Source organism: Neophocaena asiaeorientalis, unplaced genomic scaffold (genome assembly GCF_003031525.2).
Source record: "Neophocaena asiaeorientalis asiaeorientalis breed wild unplaced genomic scaffold, Neophocaena_asiaeorientalis_V1.1 scaffold705, whole genome shotgun sequence".
Classification (NCBI taxonomy): domain Eukaryota; kingdom Metazoa; phylum Chordata; class Mammalia; order Artiodactyla; family Phocoenidae; genus Neophocaena; species Neophocaena asiaeorientalis.
In genome coordinates this window covers 344,055-351,215 of record NW_020176572.1, presented here as the reverse complement: position 1 = coordinate 351,215, position 7,161 = coordinate 344,055, and positions in this window count along the sequence as shown.

Here is a 7,161-nt window from a genome sequence, read left to right as displayed (position 1 = left end):
CAGGGAAAGGGAAGAGAAGGTGAGCATGCATGCTATATCAAATAGGTAGTGGATCAATGTTGTCCATGCATCCAATAACCACAGGTTTGAGTATTTGATAGCAACCCTATAGATACAGTAATAGATTTCATTTCCCTGAGACAGAAATATGAATTGTTGGAGCTGTAAGGCTAATGTACAGGGCTGAGCTACTTTGCTAATAAGTTGGCCCAGCCACCCATTCAACATCCTTATTGCTTAATAGCTTCATGGTTTTAAAATGTATTGCCGGACACACAGTAATAGTTCAAGTTACTACATTTTATAGCTTATATACGCTGTATAGGCACCCTTCAGGATTCTTGACCATCTTGAGACAAATTTGAAGAAACCTAATATTATGAGCATTAAAGTATAGAGAATGGATACCTAATATACATGAACATACCTATGTATGTATAGACATGCATGCACAGTATATATAGTGATTAAATAAAAATAGCTATTACTTAAGTTCTACACTGAGTATTTTTTACACGTTATCTAATTTTATCCTGACAGTAGTCCCCCAAAGATGCATATTAATATACCATTATACAGAGTAGGAGCCTGAAGACTTGCTGGGTTAAGTAACTTGCCCTTTATCTTAGGGTAAGAACGAGGATTTGAACTCAGGTTTCCTGGCTCCCACAGCTCATTCCCTAAACTAGTATGATACACTGCTAAAATAGATATGCAGACTGTCCCTGTCAGTTGTTCAACTTGAAATGTTGCGACTTCACAATGGTGTGAAAGCATTATGCATTCAGTAGAAAGTGTACTTTGAATTTTGGTCTTTTCCCAGGCTAGCAATATGCTCTGTAATACTCTTGTCATTCTGGGCAGTGGCAGAGGCAGCCTCAGGTCCTAGTCAGCCACGGGAATAAATTCACGAGGGTAAATGACCGATACACTCACAACCATTCTGTACCCATGCACAATTCAGTTTGTCACTTCCAGTACAGAATTCAATAAATTACATGAAATATTCAACACTTTATTATAAAACAAGCTTTGTGTTCGATGGTTTTGCCCACCTGTAGGCTAATGTAAGTGTTCTGAGCCTGTTTAAGGCAAGCGACTCTGAACTATGATGTTTGGTAGGCTAGGTGCATTAAATGCATTTTCAACTTATGGTATTTCCAGCTTACAATAGGTTTATCAGGACGTAACCCCATCAAAAGCCAAGGCAGATCTAGAATTGATATTTAATTAAACCCTAGAAATGAGGGAAAATATTAAGGTCCTTTATTGTAATAAATGAGCGAGACCATTATGGCTTTGTTTGAAAATAATCCTTGAGCTTCAAAGGCAACACCCTGCACGTGTTTTGAGTTTGTTGATTTTGCTTTCAGCAAGATGTGCAGCCTGCATGACTAAGCTTTTCCACTGCTGTGGGATTAATTTCAGGTATCAGACGTGTATTGGTGTACACTGCCAGCTGGGTCTACGGCTTCTGGAGGCACACCTCATCCCTCAGCCACGATAAGCCTTCTCCGTTGCCCTCCCATGTGTAAAATAGATTAAGCTTCCTTGGTATTGTCTTATAAAACATATTCCAGAAGACTTAAAGTGGAATTGCTTTGTTTTACGGAGTAAAGGGAAAGGGAGCCAGATGTGTCTGAGCACAGATTTGCATATCCTTTCAATGTTTGAGAGTTATCTATCATTTTATTTTATCTAAAAAACTTTGAGTCTGCCCCACTCTAGGCTCTTTGTGTAAATTGACACATCCTTGTAGATCAGAGGGGCAGGTGATGGGAACATAAACACAGGGGTCTTTAGGATTTTGCCCAGTAATTTCCCTGCTCTCTTCTTTACGCTTCTTGCTTCATATCATTATATGTATCCAGTTCCCCGGGCCCACTTCTATTTAGACATCCCACTGGACCTGTGATCTGGTTGGTCCCCTTAGTTAGGTACACTGTAAGTTTTAGGTAGGGGATCCCCCGTGGAGCTCTTCCAGACTTCACCAGGCTGCCCCTCCTGACACCACCCCGCTCAGGGTAGACAGACCAAACACGGCCATTCAGCGGTAGCAATACTTGGTGCTGGGTACTGTGGAAATCCATTAGAACTACCAAAGTTTGAACAAGCAGTGCTTGCTTAGTTGCCTATTTATTCAGAACTTTCTAAAGCAAAAGAGTCAGCTTTCATCACTTGTGTTTGGCAGAAAACCAAAGTCAGACAAGGAGTGGGAAAACTTTTAATTAAAAAAAAATAAGCTTCAGGTCTGCTCTGATTGGAGGCTATTGGGATGGGGAAGCTAAAGACAAGCTAACTGGAAGTGGGGCAGCTTATGTGATTGATTTGGGGAGCGTGTTTTGGCTTTCTCTGATTGGTCCTGAGTTCAAAGCAAAGATAAAGGAAGTTGACTGTTTAGGGCCAGTTGCTGCAGATGCCATGGGTCAGAGGTCTGGTTATCGTCCATTTGTATATTCAGTCTTTCAGGATGCACACCTGGGTAAGATCCACTCCTTGCCTTTCATCAGTCTAGCAAAGGAAACACAATTGTACACAGTGTATTACAGGCAAAGGTATAATAATGCAATAATAGATATATGTGCAAGGTGCAGAGGTGATATTGGTTGGGGGAGAAGGATTTTTATGGGAAGGATAAAGCCTATGCCAGTAGAATTAGCAGATTAGTAGAATTTTGTCCAATATCCAAGGGAGAAAATGGCATCACAGGAAGAGGCAACAGCATATGTAAAGGCAGAGAAACGAGGTATGTGAAGTTCCTGTTTATCTTGGAGTTGTGAAGCAACATACTGTGCTAAGTTGTAAGGATATGACTACAGCTAAATCCCATAGAGCCTTATATGCAGAGCTGAGGAGTTTAATTACTCTGAAGGACAGGGATCGAAGAGGGATTCTCTGTCCAAGAGAGGCGGTGTCCAGTTCGCTAATGATAAAATATACTGGGCAGCAGGGGAAGATATTTATGAAGAAGGCCTTGGGATGTCCTGGACTCAAAAACTAGAGAAACAGTGAAGCCAATGTCAGCCAGGGATGTTGGGAAGATGGTCTTGAATGGGTAAGGATAGAAGAGAAGTATTGGAAACAGACTCCAAATTCAGGGTCTGTATAAGGCAAGAAGGTAGCAGCACACAGGAACAAGAGCTGGAAAGGCAGGGCAGCCTAGTTCACTTACAAAAGCCATCACCTTGCCCACTTAAGGCTGTCTTAAAATAACTGGCTGTTAACCTTCCTGATCATGCTGGTCGACATCGTGAAATGATGCCTAGCATCTGGCACATAAAGACTAAAATGGACGCACATTTTGAATATGCAGATATTTTTGTAAATATGATTATGATTGCTCTGATTCTATTGTTAGCATTTATAATGAAAAATCAAGTAATCAGTGTCCAGGGACAAATGACAGAGAAATAAAATAGAAATATTTAATGTAGTGACTTTTTATTAGAATTTCTTTCAGCTAATGATCCCAAGTGTTATGCTTCGGGACAGGGGTTGGCAAATTATGACCCATGGGCCAAATCCAACCTGTACCATTTTTGTAAAAGTCTTATTAGAGCAAAGCCATTCCCATTCATTTATGTGTGGTCCATGGCTGCTTTCACACTACAACTGCAGAATGAATAGTTGCAACAGAGATCATATGGTCCGCAAAGACTAAAATGGTTGCTATACGTCCCTTATAGGAAAAAGTTTCCCAGCCCCTGCTTTAGAACCTAGGGACAAATGGAACAAAATGTATTCTAATTACTTGAAAATTAACGCAAGAAATTAACCCTGTCTAGTGCCTAGTGCTTCACAGGAAGTAGTATCAGTCCCATGGTATAGGTGAGGGAAGCGAATCTCAGAGAGGTTTAGTTAATGTTTTGAATAGCATATAACTAGTCAATATCTATAATATGACTTTGACTCACATCTGACTGGTTTCAAAGCCTGTTTTCTTTCTACTATGTCAGATTTTCTGAGCTGTAACTTGCTATTCAGTTCAACAAACATTGAATATCTACCCTCCAGAAGCTAGTAGGTCACTGTGCTAGGTTCTGTAGTGGTACACTAAACACACATCATAATGCAGCGTAGTGTAGAATTGAAGAACACAACTTCCAAAGCCAGACTGCTAGGGTTTGAATCCTGGCTCCACTACAGGTGAGCTATGCAACTGAGGGCTAGCTACAGAACACACAGTTTCCACATTCATAAAGTAGAGATAGTAGTCACTTACCTTACAGGGGTGTGAGGATTAATGCGTTATTTCATTCAATGCATACTACTGAGAACCTACTGGGTACCAATATTGGTTGAGGCATTTGAGAAGCCTCGTTGAACAAAACAACACTCCTTACTTTGTGGAGGTTACTGTCTGCCAGGGAAAGACAGACAGTAAACAGTAAGATTGTCAGTGAGTTAATTACATATAATGCTAGAAGAAATGCATACTACCAAAATAAAGAAAGAGGAGAGGACGGGTATCAGCACAGCAGCATAGGTGGTAGGGAAGGGGGATTGCAAATTAAGTGGAGTGGGAGAGCCCCACTGAGAAGGTGAGATTGGAGGGAAGATTTGGAAGGGACGAATGGTTGGCCATGTGGAGATCTGGCTGAGGGCACACCCGGCACGGGGGTCACTAGAGCCCAGGCCCCTCCTGAGGTAGTGCCCACGGTGTCTGAGGAGTGACATGTGGGCCAGAGTGCCTGAGACAGAATGAGCAAGAGGAAATCAGCAGAGGGGGGTCAGAGGGAGTCTGGTTCATGCGGGGCTTTGGGGTCTTGTGAGGACTCTTGCTTGTACTCTATATAAATGCCCTTCCATGAATTTGAGCAGAAAAGATTATTCCACATTAAATATTTAGAATAGTGCTTTCCTTGACTTATAAGAAGAACTTTATACATATGAATTGTAATTATTATTACTATTATAATTATGGTGTTTCAGGGAATGAACTTCACATCTATAAAGGAGATCTGTAACATGAGACTGGAGAACTAAATTGTTACCAGACTATAATTAATATCACACCAGAGGGTTTGTATTTTATTGTGAAGATAGTGAGGAACTGAAACCATTTGAGAACCATCATCGCAGAAGGATTATGAGAACAATTTTGGGCTAAAACAGTTTGATCCATTAGTATCATATCATGGTTACAGATCAGTCATTTGCCATATTCACATTATGCAGGCAATGAAAATAGCTAATGTTGATAAGTACTTGCCATGAGCTACAAAATGTTCTAAGTGCTTTACATGTACTAGCCCCCAAACGCTGTGGTATAGGTTCTATTATCTCCATTTTATAGATCAATAGACAGAGATCCAGAAAGATTAAATGTTTTGTCCAAGATCACACAGTATGTTAGTTTGGGTTCGCTACCAAATAAGGGAATGCTTACAAGCTAAGGCTTTGGTGCACCGTGCAAACCCAGGGCAACAAGAATGGTGCAGAGGGTGGTGAAGCAAGAGAAGAAGATGTCAGGTCGTGCAATGCCAGGCTGACCACAGCTTGAAAAAACAGTAGCCTGCTGAACAGCTTTCAGAAAGAACTCATGGATCCACAATGCCTGGAAGGGGAGAAAAGGAAGGGGGTTTACTTGATGGCTCCTTCTTGTCTCCCTTTCTCTGGTTGATCCCAGTTAACCCACAGGTTGTGAAATCCCTTGTACTTCTGGGTGTATTATGTGGCAGACTTGGGGAGAGCCAGATCCCTCACCTCCTGGCGGGGTGCTCCCCTTGTGTCCCAAAGTGGTGGGAGAGTGAGAGTCTCAGGGCTCTTGTCTGCTTTGACCTGGATACCAGAGTTGCTGGGCTCCTGAATGCAGGCATGCTGATGTTGGCACCCTGCTGAAGAAGAGGGAACTGGCCTTCACTCCTGGGAGGCTGAGATAACTAAAGTGTTCGAAGAGGGGGCTTCCTGGCATCATAGCAGTTGATGCTCTCCCTTTGAGCTTGTGGGGTTCAGTGGGGGTATGGGGATGACAGATTCCTGACCGGTGCAGAAGCTGGGTTGGACATGGCTAGGAAATAGATTCTCCAGGAAGAATAGATTGAACTCAGTAAGTTTGACTGCAGGAACCCCCAGATACGTTCTTAACTACTCTTGCAGATTGCCTGCCAAGCCTGCTACCTCTAACCACTATTTCTATGTAACCAGTTAAAGTCTCGGTCTTTTCCTTATGACATTTCTTAATAATTATGAATAGTATTTATCCAGCTGCTGAAGGTAGAAATTTCGGTATCAACTTTGACTCCAACTTTGTCCTGTCTTCCCCTTTAAACCTACCGTAAATCCCTATCAAATATATATCCTATAATCCTTCAACATGTTTCTAGCCCTCTACCACTCTTCAAAGTCACTATTGTCACTCAGCTGGATCAGTATAGCAGGCTCGTGGTTAACATTCCTGACTCTTCTTGGCTTTCCTTTCAAGCTGATGATGTAACTTTCCAATTCAATTGTTTAAATTGTTCCTCGTGGGTCTTTTATGATATATACATGCCTCAACATGATCTAGAACCTCCTGAAAGACCTGACCCATGTTTTGCACCTAGCTTTGTCTCTCCTTTGTCCTCCTTGCCTACTCAACCTGTCCCATCCCTAGTCTGCACTACATGATCTAGCCATTGTATCTCTGTAAAAGGCTCCCCTTACCTCTAACTCTCACTAAAGGCTCACTCTTCTTCCTGGAACAACCTTTCTCTCTCCCAAGCAGTGCTCTGTCCTGTACCACTTATGAACCTGGCTGACTCCTACACATTCTTTAGGTTTCTTCTTAGATGCCACATTCATTGGGCATCCTTCTTGAGGACAGTCCATTTCCCAACTTCAGGCTGGATATCTTCTTCTGATTTTCTTTGATATTCTGTAGCATCCCAACTTTATCGATGTCTCTGTCAAATTTCTCACTCAACTCTAGGCTTTGAGAAGACAAACTATATCCATTCTTAGTGCCCAGCCCAGTGCCTCTCATGTAGTAAATACTCAATAAATATATGTTGAATGAATGAGCCAGTACAACATTTTAAATTCCCTACTATGTGTCAGGTATATACATCATATCTAAACCTTACAACTGGGCAAGGTAGATAGTGATGGTTTTATATAGAGAGGAGGAAGCTGAGCCCAGTGACTCTCCTGTGCTCTCTTAGGTGAAAACAGCTGCATTAA